This window comes from Propithecus coquereli, unplaced genomic scaffold (assembly GCF_000956105.1).
Source record: "Propithecus coquereli isolate 6110/MARCELLA unplaced genomic scaffold, Pcoq_1.0 Scaffold185, whole genome shotgun sequence".
NCBI classification, from domain to species: domain Eukaryota; kingdom Metazoa; phylum Chordata; class Mammalia; order Primates; family Indriidae; genus Propithecus; species Propithecus coquereli.
In genome coordinates this window covers 443,764-468,453 of record NW_012143301.1, presented here as the reverse complement: position 1 = coordinate 468,453, position 24,690 = coordinate 443,764, and the positions used below count along the sequence as shown (strand labels likewise).

Here is a 24,690-nt window from a genome sequence, read left to right as displayed (position 1 = left end):
AAAGTAACTGTGCCAGTTCTAGGTCTAGGTCTTAAGAGATCTCATGAGTTTCCATTTGCCCTTTTGCACCTTTACTATTACCATGAGATGCAAATACCCCAGCTAGCTCACGGTCCCAGGAGAACACTGAGAAGTATATTGAGCAGAGCCCCCCAGCCGACCCACAGTCTGAAGCAGAGAAGCACCAGCTGACCAGCAAATTCATGAGGGAAGAATAAAAGCCTCTTGTTGTGTGCCACTGAGATTTTGTGGTGCTTTTCTAGAGAGCATCATCGTGGCAATAGCTAATTAAAACATTGATCTTATACATAGGTATGAATGTATAGTGTATACAGTATTATACTGTGTATATTAAAAGGCATACAACAAAAATATAATTTAAGTATTTTAAATTACTCTAAGCAGGGCTAGATGCTGTGATGAGAAGAGGCACGTGCACACAATAGCACTGGTGGTAAGCTTTCAAGGGGCATTGGGATGTGTCTGAGACCTGAAGAAAATTATTGGCTCCAGAATATGGGGAGGGGGGAACTTTACATCATTTAATTAAATATCTAAAAATAAAGCTTTATGTCGGCGAGTCAACTTCAATTCAGTTCAGTTTTTTTACAGTTATACGTAAATTGTATTCAATGTGGGATGTGGATACATTGTAGCACATTCAGTTGAAGGTGAAGTGGAAGCCCCAAAGTAGCGTTCATTCCTGTGCCCAGAGAGTGTCTTCGAGTAGCCCTGAGAGGAAACAAAGACTAAATGAGGAAACAGATTCAAGGCTAGTGCTCACTCACTAGCAAGTGGCAAGAATCTCCACTTTTTGTCTCTCAGATGGATGCACACACACACACACACATCCCAAACATGTTTTACATTACTCACAAAGAGAATTCACTGTCATTCTTTACAGTAGACCACTGTAAAGAAGGGTTCTGTCTCCCAAGGGGCATGGTCACTAGTGGAAAGTGCTCAGGGCAGCATGAGAAGATCTCGGGTCCAGTCCTGGTTCTGCTACCTACCAGGATGCTCCTTTCCCCAGACCCTGCTGTGAGGGCGTCTTCCTCTTCTAAGTCTCCTTCCCACAAGCCAGTTTTTACAGCCCTATGTTGGAAGCTGTTTCTCCTTGCTTCCTAAACACACTACGTGTTTACTTATTATAATATTTACATGGCTGTATTGAGATTACATTTTTGCATTTTTATCTTCTCCAGAAGCCTGTGGTTTATCAAAGAAGAATTATCTCTTATTCTTCTTTGAATTCTCAGTTTCTAGCACAGTGCTTGGCACATACTATGCATTAATAACTGGTATGGACTAAACATCAGCCTTGGTGCCTCATATCTTGATCGCAAACTTATCCAACTGCAGGGAGGTAAAGTGCAGATACTATAATAATGTCCTTGTGACACACCACTCACGGCAATCAAGTTCTTGCAAGATTGAATGTTCGATTGTTCTCTGGAACACTCACTCTGAAGCCAGTTGACATGTGAGGTGATTTGCCATTTGCTTCCTGTGGCCATTTCCAAAATGAGATTGTTTACTGACTGTTTTAGTATCCTTGAATGGAAGCCTATCCAAGACTTCCACTGTAATGGATGGTACAATTTTGGAAGTCAAAATGAAAGTTATGATCCTATCTTAGGAAAAATGATCAGAGTAAATTTGACTGCTCTAATGACAGAGATGGAAAAAAAATTCTAATAGATTTCATTTTCTAAGCAGAATAGGAGCTATATCACAATAATAGAAATAACAAGGGCAAATTAAAGGAGTTACTTTTTATTAGTTTTTCAATCTGTTGTGCAAAATGTATTTTGACAGCTCTGATAATCTAGAGGCAACCTTCAGCCATTCAAGCATTATATGGTGATTTGTGTCACAATAAAAAATCATCTACAGGTGCCCCAAGATATGGAGTAAATGTCATCTATATGATAAAGTCCTCAAAATAACTGAGAAATTACAGGCTACTTGGTCCAAAGAGCATTCACCAATATGTTGTATATCATCTGACTTATAACTGTTACAAATATTTATAACAATGGAATATATTGTTTAACACGACGAAGCCTGAAAAGGCTCATTAACTCTAAATTTGATTCAGTATCTCCATTTCTTTTCATTTGCAGACTCATGATTCCATACTTCTGTAACATTAGCTTAATTATATGAGCAGTGAACCATCCCTAAATCTAGATTCATATTTAGTTTAGTGCAAGATAAATATTAATTTGGGGATTCTTATTTCTGAAATGCTTTTCTCAACAAATTAATCCATTTCCTTTATTTTTCTTGTTGGGATTTCAAGACTACAGCACAAATTAGAAATTGTAGAGTCGTGGAATTTTAGGAGGTGAGGGAGGACCTTTGAGGTCACAGAGATTAGAAAAATGTGTTAAATGACTCATGACTCTGATAGGCTAAATTGTTCTTGTAAAGGTACCAGCACTCTGATTACCTTTATAAATGTCAAAAAGAAATGAATGGCAGATATTGCAACAAAACAAAGGCTAGACCTAAAAGGTGCAAATGAGTAGAAGAAGAGACAATTAGAAAGTTAAATTTAATAACTTAAAGTCAACTCAACCTGAATAGACCACTAAAAGGAGATGAGTCCCAGGACAGACATCCTGTTTTTTTTTTAAATTAAACATTAACTTTTTAATTGTGATTCTTGGATCTTTTCTTGCTACTTAATATGTATTTTGTTTCTCCTTCCTCAATGAATTACTCTGATTCTTTATCAAACTATAACCATTAAAAATTATCTAAGAAATAATTATTGATAAACTAATTTTATTTTGTTATGTTTTTCTGAGTTGACACACTTTTAGGTTATATGTTAAGTTTTACAATTATTTTTCTTCTTCACAAAGACATCTTATACAAATTTATATCCTTTTAGATTTATACAAATATACGATTATGGCTCCTAGCATACCAACCAGCATTTCCCCTGTCAACAGATTTCCAATTTTTTCAGTTATTTCAGTCTTCTTTTCCATACTTATTCTTGTAACAATAGATTTGCCTTAGCCAGATAATCCATGATGACTTTCAGTCTTTCTCTTTCCTTACCTTGCAGTATGTCGAGGTTCTGATTGGGGCTGCAGAACAGAGGTTTGTCAAATGTCAGCAGGCCTCAGAGTATCCTGGAAGACTTGTGAAAGCACAGACTGCCGGGCCAGCTCAAGAGTTCTGGGTGTGGTGGGGCAATTTGCATCTCTAACAAGGTGCCAGGTGGCCCCTATGCTGATGGTCTGCGGCAGGGCTTCTAGAATCACAGCTGTAGGACATTTGGGAATCAAGGGCGCTAACAACAAAGGATGGTTGCAAAATTGGCAAAATCATTGCAGATTGTTAACAGATGAAGTTAGTTGAGGAATTAAATAAATAACAATTGGTGTTTGACTGTAGCCGAAATGTCAAGTAGAACAAATTAGAAATAAGGAGGCCAGATTGGAGTAACATTCCAAGTCTGAAGACTCCAAAACATTGAAAGGTCTTAGGATTCCTAAAGCTGCCATTAAAGCTACCTCTGTAAAATATCTACCACCTGGACCCTCTAAATACAGGGGCATCTACTTTTTTCTCCTCACTTTTCAAAGTTATTTTGATCTGCTTTGACCTGACATTTCTAGAATGCCATTCTACAAAAAGATAGCATCCTTTTATTAGGCTTATTTTTTTTTCTTTTTATTTCCAAGGTATCATTAAAACAAAACAAAACAAACAAACAAAAAACTTCTGAGCCTGGGATTAATGTTGTTTTCCCCAACAGAGTACATACAGCTTTGCTAGAATAATTTGTGTAATATTTGTGGTCAAATCTTTGTGTGTCTTTTTGCCTTTACATTCTTCTTTCACTGCTCAAAGCCCTTGGAATAGCTTTTTTTTTTTTTTTTTAGTAGAATGGTAAAGTTTAGATAATTTTCTTTCCTACTCTTTTTCAGCGCCAATGTCCAGAACACTATTAATTACTATCTTAGCAAACAGGCAGTAGAATGTTATCTGTCTAGACAGATAAAAGCAAAATCATAGTTTTGCTTGAGTCACTTATAGGTACCTCGATTGTCCCCATTATACATGCTGGGTCATTAATTTAAGGAAGCAGTATGTCTAAAAAAGAGATCCAGGAATATATACAATGGATTGCAGCATTGTTTGCAACATTAAAAATTGAAAATGAGCAAAATGTCCATTAAGGTAGATTCCATCTGGTGGCTGTACTATCTAATTGTGTGGTGTCTATGGTCAGCTCCAAATGCAAAGATAAAGACAGAGAAAGCATAGCCACTTTTAACAGCCTTAGTCCAGAAGTGATGTACATCACTCCAAGTCCATTGGCAGTACTGGTCATGTGACCTCGAGTAACTTACAAAGGCTAGGAAACCTTAGCAGAGGTTATAGATAGTGCTCATGGACTATCGGAATATTGATATTCTATGTAGACAGTGTTCATGGACTATCTACCCTCTGCCATGGTTTTCTAGCCTTTGTAGTTTCCTGCTGCTGTAGGTTTCCTGCTGTAGGAAGGTATAATAACTTACCACGTGGTGAATATTTGTTATTAAATACATTTGGAGAAGAAAGCACTATGGGAAAAATGGTAAAGCGGGATTTTTTTCTATTTATTCTTCTGCACAGTTTAAACTTTACAAATAAAACCTTTATAATATTTGTAATTACCCTCCTCCTCCAGAACCGAAATCCAGGTGAGAGAGGAAGAAAAAATATCAGGAAGTCAGGGCTGAATAATTTGTGTCTCTCGATTCATTTATGTTGCCTCAATATTCTGTAATGAATATCTTTTCTTTGGTACATAAAAAGTTAGGAATTTGTTAACCATAAAAATAACTCATAGATGGATTTAAAGAAAATGAGGGTGAGATCTGTTTTAGAAATAAGGGGATGTGATGTACCAGGGTCTATATGTTTTGCATGTATGAACTCATTTACTTTTCATGGCTAAGTGAGTTCAGGTACCCTACCTATAAGGTAAGTTTATTAACATACAGATGTGAAAACTGCGGTACAGGAATATGCAGTCACTATGCCAAGATCACATGGCTGAAACTAATAATGTGACATAGAAAATGCATTTCAGTTAAGTGCATATATAGTAATAACATTCGTTGGGTGTCGGGCAGATGGGAGGGGGGAGGAGGGGGTGGGTATATACACACCTAATGGGTGCAGTGCGCACCATCTGGGGATGGACACGCTTGAAGCTCTGATTCGGGTGGGGCAAGGGCAATATACGTAACCTAAACATTTGTATCCCGTAATATGCTGAAATAAAAAAAATTTAAAAACAAAAATAATAAAAAAGAAAATGCATTTCAGTCACCATTAAAAACTGCCTAAAGTCAATGAAATGCACTAATACAGAGGTTGGGGGCCCTGTAGGTGCATGCGAAAAAGCCACAGTCTATATGGAAAGGCAGGCAGAGAAGGATTTTTAAATAGAGACTTAATGAGGCTCCTCTACATACCATTGCACTAGGACCAGCACTAAGGAAATCAGTACTATTAGCGGTCAGAGAAAGGATTGTCTGTAGCCTATATCCTGTACCCTCTTAGGATTCCCCATTGCAAGAGACTTTGATTTCTCATGTTTCTATTTCCCCCAAGTAATAACCAAAGTCAGCAAGCAGGCTGTCAGGTTGAAAAACCAATTTGCAAAAGTTAAATACCACTGTTTTCCAAATTAGATTCTGATATTCCACTCAATCTTAATAGACAATACATTTAAAAAAAGAGGGGGGAGAGTAATGAGAGAGAGCTAGTGCGCTAAAGCTAAAGCAGGGGTCAGCGAACTCTGGCCTATGGACCAAACCTTGTCCACTGCCTGCCTTAGGAGAGATTATGAGCTATATACAAATCTCATACGGCTGTGAGTTTTTAGATTTTAAATGGTTGAGGGGAAATCAAAAGGAGAATAATATTTCATGACATATGACATTATATTAAATTCAAGTTTCAATGTGGATAAATTAAGTTTTATTGGAACACAGCCATGGTCACTGCTTACATATCATCCAAACTGCTTTCACGCTGCAATGGCAAATTTGAGTAGTTCCAACAGAGAACCAGGATAACTGCAAAGCCCAAAATATTTCCTTATCTGCTTCTTTACACAGGAAGTTTATTGACGTCTGGTCAAAAGAGTTGGAAACAGCTTATTAAGCAAAGTCACGCCAACTGTTTCCTTGCTGTTGAACTTCTCTCCATTTAAAGTGCTAATGCAGTTTTCTATCTCCAAATGAGGACTGTAGTTTGCAGCCTTCTCCAGACTGACTTGACCGAGGAACCCTTCCTTTTATGGAATGTTTCATGCCATACATTGAAGACCATGTTGAGAACTGCCATTCTTAAGCACTGGCCCTCCAAGCAGGAATGTAAACATAACAAAAAGGAATGGAGAGCTAAGGGTGAAATTTGAGATTATCTGATTGAATTGGGATGAGCCAGGTAAAAAGAGGGTTTGAGTTCTAAATGTCTCTCAAATTATACCCACAGGAAATACCGACAGTTCTTTCTTAAAATGTATAAGCAGGGGAGGGCCACTGTGAGGAAAGAATCTTATCTATTGGCAAACCACTTCCACCATCTTTACATAGTAAAAAGGAATGGCAATAAGTAAGCAGAAATGTCACAGAAACATTTGGCTATGTCAGTTCATCAACATGTTTGGTAAGTGTTAATGTCAAATGCACTAAGGATCAGCTTTCTATCGTTCTGATTCCTACAGCCTTGGGAAGTCAGTAAATGTTATAACAACAACTACCATCGTCATTTTTCTTGGAATTTTAAAAGAGGATTAGACTCTTGCTCTTTCTGAAAGAATAACACATTCTTCTTTTGTGAAGTAATAGTGACCTCTAGTGCCTGGATTGTCATAGTGCTTTATATTTTCTCAACCTCTCCTGAAAAAAGGATTACAGAAAGGATATGCACACTTCTCCAGATTTTAAATGTTAATCCATTTATTTACCAAATTTTATAGAGCTCTGAGCATTAGGAGGGGATAATAGAAAGAACACTGGGCAAAGGGTCATATCATCTGAGCCACAGAGCCAATGCAATTAACCTAAAAGCTGTTTGACTCTGGACAAGATGCTTTTCAACTTATCTGAGCCTTGGTCTTTTCACAACAGTATTTTTGAGCAACAGTGAAACTATATGTAGAAGCCCTCTTTATACTATAATGCACATTGCAAATAGGAGATGGTAATATTTTCTGACTATGTAAACTTTTTAAGAGTTTTTAAACATGTCAGTAAAACCCAGGTCTATGCAATCAATACAGGAATGGCAACAAAAGCAGTTCAGACTCACGAACAGGAGAAATAGCATGCCTTCTGAAAGCTAAAATATGAAGTCAACCCCGAATGGACTAGAAAAAAAGAAATATAAAGTTCCTAGTCTAACATAAAATTTGCCTTAGTCTATAGCGAATTCACTGAGACAAACACCATTTGTTGCCACTTCCTTCCCAATGAATTCCCCCTTACTGGCAGAGCCCTAGAGCTGTTCTGAGGTTCAGCCTTCTATGTACTATGAATCATTAGTGGCTAAGCCAATCATAATTCCACTCTCTTTCCCAGTGACTGAATTTAGACATGGTTATGTGACTCAACCCAAGCCAATGGGATCCGAATTATTCTTGGGGGCAGCAGTTTGAATGGCCATTCTAGAAACAATTTTTCTTGCTATTTAAAAAGCGGTTTAGGGATGTGACACACCCCTGCATTTGTAAGGGGGATATTGTTGTTTTTGCATGTGATACCTGAAACTTCTGCAGCTGTCTATGACCAGGAGAGGACACGCTGATGACACCCTGACGGTGGAAGAGCAAGGAGATGGGAAGCACCTGAGTGCTTGAGGACAGTATTGCTCTGTGGACTCAGCCAACATCAGAACTGTCAACCTCTATACTTCTTGTTATGTGAGATCCTAAGTCCATTGGTTTTCAAGCAATTTTTAGTCAAAAATTCTGTTACTTGCTGCTGAAAGCATCCTTAAATATTCAACACAAGGAATTGCCACTCTATCCAGCCTCTAGGCTTAGAAATGCTGGACCTTGATAGGTTCCCTTTTTTTAACCATCTGCAGTATATGCTCAAATATTTTTAATTAAATAGGATGCATACTATAATCTTCATATCCATGGAACAATTGTTTAGACAGAAGAGATATATTTATGAAAAAGTAATGGTAAAATATCTGAGAGTGATGAAGGATGACATCACCTAGCATTTATTTTAGTGAATAGGCACACAGTTCCTATCTCCTGTCACTATGAGCTAGGTATGGAGGTAGTTACCTCTACCTGTACCTCTACCTCTATCAGTACCCACCTTCAAGGGTACTGATAAAACTAAATGAGATACTGCGTCTGAAACATAGGTTGTCATTCAGTAATGGTTTCTCTCTTTTCCTTCAACCCTACCGATTTATATTCTTTCATCTTTCAAACCTGACTGAGAATTCACCTTCCCACGGAAAGCTTTCTTTAAATTAAATTCAGCTGTTAATTTATGTCCTCTTTGCACTCAAGTCTATGGTCTGAATTTTAAGAACAGCTGCTTAAGTTTTAGATCTATTGCATGGGGTATATTCTTTCTCTCTGGATACACATCAGGATTGCAAGGGGGTCGGCCACTGCATAGATTTTGTCTACCACTTGTTTGTGAATGTGCTCTCTGATTCTTCTCAACTCTCAACAAATCCCCCAGCATTTAGCTCACTGATCTAAACACAGCCATTACCCAATAAAAGGTAAGAACCTCTTCCTCGTCAGGTCTTGTCTCCTCTTCCTCGTCTGATCTCGTCTCCTCTTCCTCATCTACTGCTTGATGACAACTCTACTAACTTAACAGCATTGTGCTACACAGGCAAGCTTAGGAAGGACAGAATGACCTCTTCTTTATTATGCAGGCCTGCGAGGTTCCTGTGTAGCTTTATAAAAGCCAGTTCCTTTCCCCAGAGTGGGGAGGATTTGGCTACTTATGTGGGAAGAACATACGTTGGAATTTGGCCAAAGAACTGATAGCACTGTCAACCGGACACAGAGTCTTTTGGCTTTCTGTCAACCATTAAGGCAGAGCTGCTCCTGTTGCATACTCTCGGGAATTCATGAAATGACTCATTTAATACCAAAGACTTACTGGAGTGACTTTCATGTGCCTGGAACTATTCTAAGTGCTTTTACATGTATGTACTCATTTAATATTCATAGCAAACTGATGAGATAGGCATAATGATTATCTATTTTACACATGGGAAAACTGAGGCACAGAGAGATGAAGAAACTTGCCCCTAAGCAAATAACTAATAAATGGCAAATCTGGAGTTCAGCCTCAGCAAAGTGACTGCAGAGCCTGATCTCTTAACCATACCTTGTACCACAATGCCTGAGCATTGCTGCACACCTCCCCTCATTAACTATTAATCTAGCCCTTAAGCATGCATAAGCACCTACCAGAAGAGGTCTCAAAGACAGGTTAGACATCATCCCTGCTCTACGTGATCCCACAATCCAGTTGGTAAACAAATAGAAAAATAGGTAACAGAGGCCCTATATCCTCTGGACCAGCTGTCCCCAACCTTTTTGGTACCAGGGACCGTTTTCATGGAAGACAATTTTTCCATAGACTGGGGTGAGGGGGGGGGATGATTTCAGGATGATTCAAGTGCATTACATTTATCGTGCACTTTATTTCTATTATTATTACATTGTAATATATAATGAAATAATTATACAACTCACCATAGGTTGGGGATCCCTGCTCTGGACCATTCTTTTTTTTCAGTGTCATGATCAGACTATTACATTTAGCAATCAACAGCATGGGTGCAAAAGAAAAAAAATCTACATTAAAATCCTTTACACTTTCCACAGAACAGAGACTAAATAACCTATTATACAATTAGTCACAAACATAGTCCTCAAGTTTTTTGCCCATGCACATGAGTATTGTCTAAAACATGTCTTCTTTGTAGCAGCTAGGCCCTGCCACCACTGTGCTTGGCTGAGTTCACAAATCTGTTGTAACCTGTAGCTTCCCTGTCACTTCTCTGGCTCTCCTCTCCTGCTAAGCTTTGTTTCCTGGGTGTAATTAAAACCTTCTGCCACTGCCATAGCTACTGCTGCTACTGGAACCACCGTAGCCACCTTGGCATCGTGGTTTGGCAAAGTATTGTCCTCCACCACCATAGGGGCCAGAGATTCTGTCTCAAAAATTTCCTCCCTTCATGGGTCCAAAATTTGAAGACTGATTGTTGTAATTGCCAAAATCATTGTAGCTTCCACCACCTCCAAAATTGCTTCCACTACCACCACCAAAGCGGCCTCCACCTCCTCCATTGTTATAGCTGTCATAGCTGCCACTCCCGCCATAGCCACTGTCCTGGTTTCCATAACCCTGTCTACTACTTCCATAGTCTCTGCTTCCTCCAGAGTAACCAGGGATGCGTCATCCATAACCACCATCATTACCAAATTCATTGTAGCCATCCCCACTGCCACCATATGGACCACCACTACGGCTGCCACTAAAGCCATCTCGACCACTGAAGTTTCCTCCATGGCCAAAACCACCTCCACGACCACCACCAAAGTTTCCAGAACCACTTCAACTTCTTTGGCTGGATGAAGCAGTAGCCATCTCCTGCTTCGACAGGGTTTTCCTTACTTCACAGTTGTGGCCATTCACAGTATGGTATTTCTGAATGACAATCTTATCCACAGAATCATTGTCATCAAAGGTGACAAAAGCAAAGCCCCTCTTCTTGCCACTGCCTGGGTCAGTCATAATTTCAATCACTTCAATTTTCCCATACTGTTCAAAATAATCTGTTAGGTGATGTTGTTCAGTATATCCTTTAATGTCACCAACAGAGATCTTTTTCACAGTGAAGTGGGCACCTTGTCTTTGAGAATCTTCTCCGGAGACAGCTCTCTTTGTTTCCACGACTCTTCCATCCACCTTGTGTGGCTTCGCATCCATGGCTGCATCCACCTCCTCCACAGTGGCATATGCGACAAACCCAAAGGCACTGGAGCGCTTGGTGTTTGGATCTGTCATCACCACACAGTCCGCGAGTGTTCCCCCTTGCTCACAATGGCTCCTCAGACTCTCATTGGTCCTTTCAAAGCTGAACCCTCTGATGAATAGTTTCCGCAGCTGTTCAGGTTCTTTAGGAGACTGACTTAGACGTGATGGCAGTGGGAAGACAGACTTTAACGATGCTTCCTCGGCAGCGTCCACGGGCAGAAAGGAGTAAGCTAATGAATGTATCTCCTGCTCTGGACCATTCTGAACCACTCACTGTCCTCTTTCTATTTGGAAAGGTGAATGCTCATCTGAAGATTTTTACCATCATTTTTTTGCCTTGTGTATTTGCTTTCAAGGGCTACCATAACAAATTACCATACACTAGGTGTCTTATAGAAATTATTAATAATTTTATTATAGTTCTGGGGACTAGACGTCCAAGATCAAGGTGTCAGCAGAATTGTTTTTTTCTGAGGCCTCTCTCCTTGACTTGCAGATGGCCTTCTTCTCCCTGTGTCCTCACAGGGTCTCCCTCTTACCTGTGTCCAAAAGTCCTCTTTTTATAATACAAGGACACCTGTCATATTTGATTAGGACACACCCTAACGACCTCATTTTAACTTAATTACCTCTTCATAGACCCTTTCTCAAAATACAGTCACATTCTGAGTCACCAGGGGTTAGGACTTCAATATGTGAATTTTGAGAGGACACAACTCAGCCCTAATACTGTACCAGTCTCCCTTCCCCACCAACTTCTCCAGAAAGTGCTTTAACATCTTTAATGACGATATATGTTCCCAGAACTTGAAGAATTAAAAACCTTTCTCGGCTTGAGACAGGGGAAGAAGAACAAAATTACATATATTGCAAGCAAAGTGTATGATTAAGGTGTTGTGAATGATTCCTGGGAATATGCTTTTGGTTATTCATAAACATTGCCTATAATTGTTTTCATGGGCTAATTTAATATTCTTCTCATTATAAGTTGTTAAATACATGTGAGCATGAAGTCAAGTTTATATAACAAAGAAATAGGTTGCACACCCCCATTTTTATCCCCCAGAGGTGGAAAGTATATTTCAAACATCCTCTAGGGCATGAAAAATTAAGAGTTAAGGACTAAGAATGAAGGTAAAGTAAATTGAGAAGTTGAGAAGATCTCATTACATAATTCATAGTGAGAGCCATTATCCACTACAATGAAATTGAGGGCAATGCTTCCTATGAATACATTTTACCTTGTTTCATGAAAATAAATGAAATAAAATAATGAAAATAAATAATGGATGGCACTTTGTGATTTACAATGTATTACAAAGTCATGTAACAAAATAACATAGTCATGTCATAGGCCAAAATAATATTCCAATAATCCATATTCATTTTTTTCAACACAGTGGAATATTTCTCCTAACGCTATTTAGCTCAATGCATCTCAAAACTTAATAATTTTAAAAATGAATGCTTACGTTTTCTTTTGATATGACCGGACAAAATTCCACAGTGTGGGTGTTAAAGGCACCCTCCAGGGACTTATGTCTGAATTTTGAAGTGAATTACATAGTGGCAATGTCTTACCCACTGATGAATCCCTGTGGCATAGTATAATTCCCTAATAAAATTTCACAACTCAAACCTTCATCTATTTCTAATGATTCACAGCAGAATTTCCAAAATTGCTTGAGAGGGATTAACAGATTATGTAAAAGTCATTGTTAAAATTGAATGAATGGCAATGTTATCACCGTCACTTAACTCCACATTTTCTTTGGACATCAATGAAAAGTTTGTAAAAGAACACATGGCAGACCTACATCATGAATTTTTCCAAGAATTAAATACTTCCCAGCAATAGCTATCTGTTAAATGAATTAGAATAGCTTTTCTATCTGAATGAAATTTGAAGTTGGTATATTAAAGATACTTTCTGTGAACAATTTTATTTTACCGTGGGAACACATTTGTTTTCTTCAGGGAATTTCAAATTATTTGTAAATACAAATAGTGTAAAGATTAAGAACATCATTTCTTTGCTCATGAGATCAAAAAAACCTAGCAAACAAGAAGCCACAGAATAATAATTTTTCAAAAATATCTCCCATATGCCAGGAATTGTTTTATTTTAAGGTAAAATGTTAAATTAGATAATATTTAAGTTTCCTCCTAATTCTAACATTCTTGCAATTTTCTGATTCTTCTAGATTACAATCAACCTAGCTAGAACGTGTATTTCAAAGAATAAAGAGCAATAAATATGTAAACCTCTTTTAAAGAAAAACACCCTCTTTCCACTCCCAAGATTAAAGCAAATTGAGAGATAGACAGGATTCAGACAGATGGAAGCAATGTATTAGCTTTATTACGATAAAAGTTCTTTGGAGACTATGACTGTATTTGTTATGGTAAGTAATACTGGTTTATCTGATTCTAACTGATGCTAAAATCTCAGTGACTTAACACAACAAAAGTTCATTTCTTGTTCACATGAAGTCCAATAAGGATGTTGTTGATTAGCAGGTGGCCTTCAACCTGATCATTCAATGGACCTTCCATAATGTGGCTCCATCCTCCCTAGAGCTTCAGAGTCTTCTGTTGGAGTCTCTACATCTGGTCAACAGACTGCAGAAGAGAGAGCATGAAAGATTACATGGGAGGTTTTGTGTGGCAGGTCTGGAAACGGTGTGTATAAGTTCAACTCATATTCCATTGCCTAGAACCCAGCCTGACCTAACTGTGAAGCAGGTTGGGAAAGTTGGAAAATTTAATCTCTATATACATGAGGTAGAGGAAATGGATTTTAGTGAAAACATAGCTGTCTTCGCCAAAATAACTAGATCTTATCTAAGTGGGCTTGCTAATATTTCCTCCCTAACTTAGGCAGAATCACCCCTGAAAAACAACAGACCATTCCTACAAGGGTAGAAGCTGCCTCGCTTAGCTTATAGCATAGCTGAGAGAGAGGCTCAGAATGCACCCTTGGTGTAGGCAGGCAGATTTCAAGGGGCTGAGGGGGAGGGCTGATTGAACATGACTAATTCTTTCTTCCAGTCTCATTAATCATAGGAAGGAAGAAGACAGAATCCAGAAATGCTACCCTAAGAAACTCATCTTGTAAATACGAGGAGTCCCAGGGGATAAGGGTTTTTCCCAATAGTTGAATAAAAACCTTTGAACCAATGATGTGTCACCCTTCAATTTCTTGTTCAAAACCATATATTGTTTGGTGATGTCCCTAAAATATCTTCTCATGCCTTTCCTTAATTTTAGGATGCATTGTAATATTTGAATCACTAATAAAAATTAGCCTTAATTCATCTTTGAGATTCTCTAACTATGTCTAGTTGTCTTTCTTTTGAAATACTATCTTCACAACTTTGCCAGATATAGAGTGTGCATGAGTGTATCTGTGTATATATGCATACGTATATATTTAATTTTTTGAATTTTTTTGTGGAATAAAAGAAGATGTAGGATGACTGGTCCCTCCTGTAGCCTGAGTGTGAGCAAAGTTAGTTTCAGATCATTAACGGTCTGTTACCCTGGACCTATAATATAAACTAATTATGGCTTACTTAAAAAAAAAAAAAAAGCAAACCTCAGGTAAGCAGTTTATTGAATGTGTTAGACTTGTTAGGGAGAATTTATAACATGTTTTTATTTTTCTCATTAATTACCCCTGGACAATAGCTTTAGCAGGTTCTCATAGCTTTTCACTCTCAGATGATAAATTCTTATTTCCTTTTTTCTAGCCATAAAAAAATAGAGGGCTAGAAGACCGCTGTATTCCTCTTGATGGGGAGTTGGTGGACTGGGCTAAGGTGGTAACAGGGAGAGGGACAGAGGAGTAGGTTTGAGATTTATTGGGAAGCCTGAATTAACAGAACTGGCTGATGGATTCATATTTAGAGCGGGGTAGGGAGTGGTGAGGGAAAGGGAGGAACCGAGAAGAATCCTAGCTGAGTGCCTGAGTGGGCGTGGTGCCATTTACTAGTGGACAAAGACAAGACTGGCATGAAACGAAAGTTCAGTGTTTGACATACTAACCTTGTGATGCCCGTAAACCATCAACATGGATATGCAAATTAGTCAATCAGATCAGAAAGCCTGGGGTGCAGAGAAAATCAATTCAGGAATCATCAGTTCAAAGACCTAAAATGGGGATAGATCATCTTAATAGAATATAAAATGAAGAAAAGGGACCACAGCAATCCTTAGGTGCAGATCCTGAAGGAACCCCAACATTTACACGTTGAGCCTAGCAGCCAAAATAGTACCAAGGAAACCATGAGAGGAGAGTGTGTCAAGCAGAAGGCCAAGGTTGACCCAGCCAAGTGTTGCTGAGAGGTTGCAGAAGGTGAGAAAAGAAATGTTTCTATTGGATTTGGCAAAGTAGTGGTCACTGGTGACCAGAGAAGTTTCAGTCAGTGGTCCAGGCAGGAGCCAGAACATAGTGGGTGGAGAACAGAAGACAGTGACAACTTCTAACACTGATGGTTTGAAAACTCCTGCTATAAAAAGGGAGAAGAAATGAGGTAGTACCTGGGGGAGCAGGAAAGGTTCTTTTCAGGTGAGGCAAGAGCATGTTTGCGTGCTGATGGGGATACTCCGGTTAAAAGGAAGTGCTTACTGATATGGGAGAGGGAGGGAGCTAAGTTCTTGAGAAGGCAAGAGGGGGCAAGATTGTGAGCAAAAGCAGAAGACTTGGCCCTGAGAGTCTGGAGGGCCCTTCCCTCTTAGAACAACAGGGAAGAATACGTCAGTGTACAAGTAGCTTCATTTTTGGATCAGGTGGTGGGAAGATTGGGAGTTTGATTCTGAAGGCTTCCTTTCCTAAATAAAATTCATTGCGATATCATGGGCTAAGAGTAGGAAACAAAGAGTGTGGGGAAGGTATACCAAGAGGGAAGGTGTGAAATATTCAAAGAGGAGTGGGAAAGTGAACCTGCTGGAGAAACATGGTAGGATTTCCTAGAGATGCCAATGTGAAGTTTACTTCATAAATTTTAATGTAAAATTGATCATCTCAGTAGTGCCATCTTTGATAATATAAAAATGATAATGGATGTGAGGGGAAACTGTCCTTAATTTTTGTCACCCCAATGCTCTCCATGATGGAACTGCATGACCTGACTGGCCACACTTGTGTCATCTTTCTTGCAGTTTCATTCTTAACCCATTGAAAGAGGAAAGATTTTCCAGAGAGAGAGGAAGGCTGCTCTTCTGTCAAGAGTATTGAGTGGCTGGTTTCATCAATCAGAATATCTAAGAAAGTTCTCCAGATCCACATGAAGACCCTAACAGAGTCAAGCCTAACAGCAACAATAAAAGGAAATATAAATGGACCTCATTAAAAGAATGACTCAAGCCAAAGGTTAGAGTTGGAGAGATCTGTAGACATCACCAATTTCAACACCTTCATTGTACTGAAGAGAAACCGGACCAGGAAGGGACTGCTCTGAGCTTCCACATTAGTTATTTGCAGCACTGTGGCAAGAATTCAATCTAGGTAACTTATATGAAAACTGACACAGGGCCTGGCTTATGGGAAATAATAAATGAAAGTTGGTTTTTTCTCCCTTTTCCTTCCCAGTGTCCTTACTAAGTAGTTAATCAATGGAAACATGTGAATGCTGTAGTCCTGTGACCAACTCTGTGTGATACAGCTCAATGGATGTCTAGGAATTAGTATCAATAGTAAAGCATGACAAAATCAGTGATTAGTCATGCTGGAGCCTTGACCTAAATAGCAAATTAGGCACAGAGCTGGGATTAAAACTCTGCAACCTGTGCTTTGCAGTTCTGAGGCTGTCTTCCCTCAGTTGTGCTAGACTGCTGTTTACAGCACTGTGGGAATGGCTTCACTGTAAAAGGGAAACTATTTATTTAAGCATCCTTGAAAAACAACCAAATGGAAAGGGCAGGAAGAGGGCCTGGGTTCTCTCCCCTCTGGTAATTTTGACAAAATACAGTTTAAAGATGCTTGGGTCTAACAGCTGTCATGGTCAGTCAACGTGCAATGCTCGGAATGTCTTGGCTTGTAGATATATATAACCGCCCCCATTCCAGATTTCTGGTGAAAAAGGACAAAATGATCTTTAAAAGAACAGAAAAAGAAAAGCAGCCAGTTTTTAAAATGTACTCAATGAAGAGTAATGATTTACGACAAAAAATGAACAACTATGTGAAAAAATCAGAAGAAAAAGAAAACAGATGTATTGTGGCGAAGAGTTTCTGTTGGCTTTGGCTCAAGTCCCAAAAGAGCTTTTCTGAGCTGACTTTCCATGTCTAGCCTCTCAAAACATTTTATGACACAAAGTTTTTGGAGGAGTTTATGATAAAAGCAAAGAAGCCCAAATTAAATGTCAAAATTGTATCAAAGACTGAAATAAAAAGAAGTCACTTGATAATTTAAAGGAGCAAAAAAGACAAAAAGGTTATTTTTAGCAAAGTATTCCATTGTTCTGAAATTTGAGAAGTGAGTAAGGGAACAAAGAGCAAAGAAATGAATATCATTAGTTTCATGCACACTATCCATAAAAACTTTTCCATAAACTTCCATTTCTATCTGCAGTCCCTGCAGCAGAAGTTATAGGGGTTGTTGGACTCTGAATGTTCTTATACCTTCCTTGCCTATATGGCTAGTACCTGGCCCCAAGGAAGCGGTGCAACACACCATCACTGGCAGGAAAAGTTGACTGTGAAAACAAAAATGAGGTAAAGTGACAGATGAGAGCTGAGGGGAACAGAGGAATTAAGGGCAAAAGAAGTGAAGTTACAAATCAGAGTCAAGTTAATGAACAAGATGGTGAATATTTAACACAAAGAGACTATCAAGGCTATAGTATAGCCCTTAAGATCATAGCCCGGAGTCAGGCTTCCAGTAATAAAATCCCCACTCTTACACTTGCTAGCTGCATGACCTCAGGCAAGTTACTCCACTCCTTTACATGTGTGCAATGATCTTATATAAAGAGAATGAAATAAGACAGTCTATGTAAAGTGCTTAGAGCAAATATTGCCTGCATATACATTAAGTGCTCAAAAATTGCAGCTGTTCATTACTATTTATTATTCAACACATTTATTTATTTTTTATTTTTTTATTTTTTTTGAGACAGAGTCTCACTGTGTTGCCCGGGCTAGAGTGCCGTGGTGTCATCCTAGCTCACAGCAACCTCAAACTCCTGGGCTCAAGCGATCCTCCTGCCTCAGCCTCCCGAGTAGCTGGGACTACAGGCATGTACCACCAGGCCCGGCTAATTTTTTTTTTTCTATTTTTAGTTGTTTGGCCAATTTCTTTCTATTTTTTAGTAGAGACGGGGTCTCGCTCTTGCTCAGGCTGGTCTTGAACTCCTGAGCTCAAACAATCCGCCTGCCTCGGCCTCCCAGAGTGCTAGGATTACAGGCGTGAGCCACCAGGCCCGGCCTCGACACATTTATTGATGCCTCCTATGGGCCTGACACTGCAGCAGATGCTCAGAACATAATCACAAGCAGAACATCTTTCCTGGACAATCTCTGCAAGCCTAGTTCTTTGTAAGGTTATCTGGGCTAAATGTGATGCACAGTCACCTGGTTCAAACGTCCCTATATTTATTCATTTCTATGTAGAATTATTGCTCTCACTGAATTCTTCTATGTGTGTTTTAAAAATTATCACACTCTACCTTCGCAACTCACATCTGTCTCTAAAACTGGATTCTACAGTCCTTGTCTTATTCCTCTGAGCATCCAGCTCAGGACCTACTACGGAGAAGGCAACCATATAAATAAAAATGAATACATCGACTTTCTTTAAATTTTTTTGGACATTAAAATTTTTAGACTCTGTTTGCTCCTACTCTTTTTGTCCTGACCCCTCCTTGGAGTCTCTTCCTCTTCTATTTGCCCAATATATATGTCCTTTAGAATCTTCCAACGGTCCTGGGAGGAGATGCAATCGCTCCAGTTTTTTCTTTTCTTTTTTTCTTTTTATTTTTGTTGTTGTTGTTGTTGTTTGAGATAGGGTCTGGCTCTGTCGCCTAGGCTAGAGTGCATTGGCTTGATCACAGCTCATCACAGCCTTGAACTTCCAGGCTCAAGAGATCTTCCTGCCTGAGCCTTCCAAAGTGCTGGGTTTACAGGCGTGAGCCACCGCACCCAGCCTCCAGTTTTAAAGTGAAAATTGTGGCTCAGCACAGTTACAATTGCCCGTGTGGCAGACCTGAGATTCTAATCCTGGAGTGTCTGGCGCCAAAGCTCCCATTCCTCCACGACAGCACTGTAGTTCCCCTTCAGACAGAGAAGACTGAGAAGAGGAAAATGTCTTCAGGACAGGACATATGAAACTAAATACCACAGTATGTTACTCCATGGGGAATCGATTTAAAGAACAATAATGTCAGCCTTTACATGCAAGGTAATGGGAATCCCCTCCTATATTTGAGGATTTTTTTCCCCGTTTGTAATTAAGTGGAATATATTTTGAAGGATGCCCCCAACCCTCCTTTTCAGTCATAGGGATAGTTATCTAGAAGCTTATTGTGAATAAAGGACATATGCTGAAGAATTGAACAGGTATCAAGGTAAAAAAAAATGCAATCAGCCAATCAATGAATATAAAATGCAAAATATGGATCGAACCCTGTATATTGAATCTTCTCTGCATAAAACTTTTATTAAACCCATTAAAATATGTATGTATAAGAGGAATTGGATTTTCGAATGTTATGATTCACATTTGAAAAGTCTAAGGTAGAATTCCTTTTGAACATGCTGTGCACATTAACGGCAAGAAGCAAAAGCAGCGTCAAGGTTGAGAGCTTCTTAAAGAAAGTACAATTTGATGACAGAAATGGGCACTGCCATTCTTTGCTGTGGCTGCTGTTTGTTTCTGACTCTGACACATACGTGTTGTATGTATTTAAGTCAAATCTGCCTCTACTCTTTATGAAATAAGTCTCCCTATACCAAAGAGCCCTGTGGAAACCTACTAATTCTTTCTTGCCTGGGCTGCTTGGCTGGTGGAAAGTCCCCCATGGGCCAGGACTCACCACTAAACTGTCTTCCAGGGATATTTCAACAACTATTTTAGGGAGCTTATTTTACTTTGGTGCCTGGTGAGGCCAACCTTTGGAAAAGCAATTTGGCAATCTTGTGTATCATTAACTTAAAAACTCTTTGTGTGCTTTGATCCAGTATCTCCCTTCTGAGACTCAATGCTGAGGCAATTTACATGAAATTGCCATTTTGGATCTCTCCGGGCACCTTGAATGGAACCTGTCCAAACCCTTGATTCATATCCCAATCAGCTCCTCCTGCAATCTTCTCCATTTGGCCAGATGCTTAGGCTCCAAACTATAGTGTGGCAACAAGAGTGACTCTATTTTAGATACTAGTCCACCATGTGACTCCTGAGTAACCCTGAGTCCGGGAATGCCTCCAAGACGTCTAGTTGATGTATCACTCTTTGTGTAGGAACACCTATTTACCATAAGTTTCACCTTTCCTCCAAAACATCCCTTGATATCGTTGCATACGTCATAGGCTGTGATGCCCGTAGCATTCTCTCAGCCACCTACACATTCCTTCCAGGGCATGTATACTTTTTCCCCAGGATGTATGCCTTGGGTCTGGAGGGCTATGATGCAGAGATCTACCTGCCTGTGGCCACCCAAGACCATGTTTCTGTCCATAGTTCCCCAAATAAATCACCCTTCACTGACAAATGGATTTGGATTTGTCTGCCTCATTCTCTGGTTTCTCAGCTCCTTTGGCATTTGGGGGCCACTTGCTTATATGGCCCTTTCACCAAACAGGTGTCCTCCTAGACTCCTCTCTTTCTTTCACACTCCATGTCAAATACATCAGAGAATACTGTGTGTCCCGCCTTCAAAATATATTGAGGATCCGATATATTGGGGAGGATCTCACCACGTTCATTGCCACCTTCCTGGCACAAGTCACTATCCTGTTTCCTGAACTATGGAAGGCTCCTATTGTTCTAGCTCCCTATTGTCCTCCTTTCTTCTATATTTGCTTCAATACAGTCAGAATAAACCTTTTAAAACACATCAGACCATATATATTTCCCTGTTCAAAAATCTCCAAAGGTTTCTCCTCTCATTCAGGATAACATCCAAAGTGTCCTCACCTTAGACTGCAAGGCCACACACCATTTTCTCCCCAGGTCTCCGGTCTCATCTCCTTCGGTCTCTGTTTCTCTCACTCATCTCTATCCTTAATATTTTCTTTGCTGTTCTTCAGCACATCACATACAATCTTGCCTCAGATCGTACTTGTACTTATGGTTCCCTCTTCCTGGTACAATCAGTCCCCCAAACATCCACATGGATCTCTCACTTTCAAGATTCTGTTCAAAAGTCACCTCACAGAGCAGCTGACCCTGACAGAAAATAATACCTCATGTAAAACAGGTCACCCTCCCACACTCTGCTTTTTCTTCATAGCCTTTGTTACCACCTGACATAGTCTAAAACTTAAAAAAAAAAAATCTGCTTTTTACAACCCCAAAATGTAAACTCCATCAGAGCAAGAACCTTATCTGTTTTGGTTTTCAATTGTAAACAAAGTTCCTATAACACTAATGCATTATAGGTGCTCAATAAATATTGATAAATGAAGAAATGAAATACAGAGATGCTTTATCTACAATGAACAAGGGTTCACTGTTCTCCCCAAACAGCTCGAGAGGTGCCACTGGAAAAAAAGAGTAGCAGGGCTGGAGGAGAGTCATTAGCACAAAGCTGGACACATTTTAATGTCCTCTCGAAAAGGTGGCCTTTTGACTTTTAATTTTTTAATCATGAGTTGGGTTTGAGCTCTCTGAAAGTATATCTGGTGGAAACTAAGATTTTATAGATAATCACTATTTTTTTCCCCCAGTCATTTAAGAGCAAATTGCAGACAGAATGTCTCATCACTGCTAAATACTTGAGTGTGCGTATCCCGCACACAAGGACATTCTTCTACAAAACTGTAATATAAACATCCAAAGCAGGAAATCTCCACTGATAAAATATGCCAACTGATCCATAGATCTCACTCAATGTTCTCCAACTGTTTATTTTTCCTTTCTGGTCCAGAAGCCAATCTGGGATATTTATTGTATTTAGTTGTCATGCTTTAAGTCTCTTCAATTTCGATCAGTTAAGTTCTTCTGCCTTTTTCTGTCCCTTATTAAGATTAAGAATTTTAAAGAGTATAGAACTTTCATTTTGTGAGGTGCTTCTCACCCTGGGTTCCAGTGTTTCCCTATGCCCAGACCCAGGCCACGCATTGCTGGCAGGAACATGACAGAAAAGGTGCTGTGTTCTTCTCAGTGCCTCTCACGGGGGTGGGGGATGACATGACTTGTTCTACAACTGGTGACGTTCACCATGATCACCAGGTCAACTTGGTGTCTTCCAGGATTGTCTTCAATAAATTCACCAACTGCCCCTCTTAATCAATAAGAATTTTTCAGAAGATACTTCAAGGATAGGCTAACACATCCTTACTCATAGCAAACACCCACCCGCCAGCTTCAGTGTTCCCTGAGGACTCCTGCCTAAATCAGCCAGCACTCTTGTCAAGTGGTGACTTTCTATTTTCACTAATCCTTAATAGTAGGCATTTCTACCCTAACAAAGAGCTGTTCTTCCTTCCCCATTTATTTATCTATTCTATCTTTTTTATATTAGCATGGATTCATGTTTTTTTCAATAGGTTGTAATCAATGACTATCATTTATCTTGATGTTCAAATTGTCCCAGATTTGGCCAGTGGGGGCCCTTTCCAGCCGGCTCATGTGTCCTTTTGACATTCCCATTATGGCTTTGAGCACCTCCCTACAAGAGGCTGCAGGCTCACTTTGTGCATTCCCAGCCCCAGCCACAGAATCAGCCCTAGTTCCCTTTAGGGGAAGATGGTATTTAGAGACCAAGATCTTTGGGCCACTTGATGTGTCCTTTGCTTCTAGCCTCTGAATGGAGAGAGCTATGGTATATATGTGTGCACACGCACATATACACACATCTATTTTTTTAAAAAAAGTCATTTATACTCATTGTTATTTCGATCTAACGTCACAGGGTTGTTTATAGCTAGCTTTCTTTCCATATTTGTAAATTCCTTCTCCAATAGTAAGGTAACTGGCTCCCATTTTACTCAGTATTTTACTTATTTGCCCAATGACCCTGTAATTAAGCAATCTCCCAGCCATGATGCTTCCTCCTTGACCCTGCCATTTTTTCAGCCCCTAACTTTCCTAAAGGAAAGAAAGGGTAAGGGATAGTCACACATTCTTAACAGTACAGATTCTCCAAGTCTTGCAGCTGGGAAAAAAAAAAAAACTGCTAACAGATAGAGAGGTTTGGGAAACCACTGTGGTTTGCTAAATGCATGTGTTCAGAACCTAGCTGGGAGTTTCTAGCAATGGACTCCTCGCTCAGATCTCGGGTGGCTCAGGAACCAGCAGCCAGGTAGTCTCCACTTTTGTCTCCTTGGCATTAGGCACTATAAAAAGCACTGTCCCAATGGCCTAGAAGCCTATTTTCTAAAATGAATAAGGTAAGAACACATACAAATCCAGCACATCAAATACCACAGAGACAAATTCTTTAAGTCGTTCTTCTTGTGCCTGCTTCTAATTTGGGTACAGCTGGGGCTCTCTGCTCTCCCCTAACAACCACTAGCTGTTTGCACTGCTGCTGGAAAAAGAGAACTTGCGTCTGTGGTCATTCACTAACAGAAAGTTGTAACCATATTAAAGTCCCGGGGGAAAGGAGGACTTCTGTGTTTTGTTTTGTTTTTTTATCATGAATTGGGTCCTGGGTTCTCTGAGTGTCAGGTGGGAGGTACAATGTGAGTGACTGAAAACCATCACACAGATATTTTTAGAGACTTTATATGGCAGCTATCTCAAGCCAAGGAAACCATTGAGGAGAAGGGATAACAACCACCAAATATTTAATTGGGAAGAAATTGTGCAGTGTCACAGTTTTAAAAACACTATACTAGGGGGACTGTACTCTCTGCTGACTAGCTGTAATCTCTATACACAACTGGAGAGCACACCATAAACAGTAACCCAAACAAACCTCCCTTGCCTGTTGACGCTGTGAGTTCTCTGTACCAGTCATGACGACCAGCATAAACACAGTAGAGAAATATCTCACCCAATTTCTTTTCTTTTAGAGTTAGAAATCACCGATTTTATAAGAAAACAAATCTCAACGTTTCCTTCCAGATGGAAGGTAAGCAGCCAATTCTTATACCAATCCTAATAGAGTGGTTACTAGGGGAACAGCATCAGCATCACCTGAGAACTTCTTAGAAACACATATTCTAGGGACTTGCCCCAGAGCTACTGAAGCAGAAAGTCTGCTGCAGGGCCCATCAATCTGAGTTTTAAAACTAAAGGTCTGATAGCCACTTCCCTAGATATTCCAAAAGTGGTGTTGGAAGAACCTCGATACCAACCAACCCTACATTTTGGCCCTAGGTCGGGTGATTAGGGAACTCACTGCAGTTCTTCCAGAAACTGGGAGGGTTGTTTACGAGAGGCACATACATTTCATTATATTTCAGGCTCAGGAAGTTATTTCTGAACTCATAGGTCAAGGGGTTCCCCTTTTGCCCCCACCTG

The 24,690-nt window shown here is 39.6% G+C and overlaps 1 pseudogene across 1 annotated transcript; it reads right to left on the bottom strand.

Moving 5' to 3' along the window:
• Positions 1-9,969: 9,969 nt before the first annotated feature.
• Positions 9,970-24,184, bottom strand: LOC105808970 (annotated as a pseudogene). The gene is made up of 2 exons (XR_001137412.1): positions 24,178-24,184; positions 9,970-11,290 (listed from the first exon to the last, which is right to left on the bottom strand). The product of XR_001137412.1 is annotated as a heterogeneous nuclear ribonucleoprotein A1 pseudogene (transcript).
• Between the last annotated feature and the right edge of the window lie 506 nt (positions 24,185-24,690).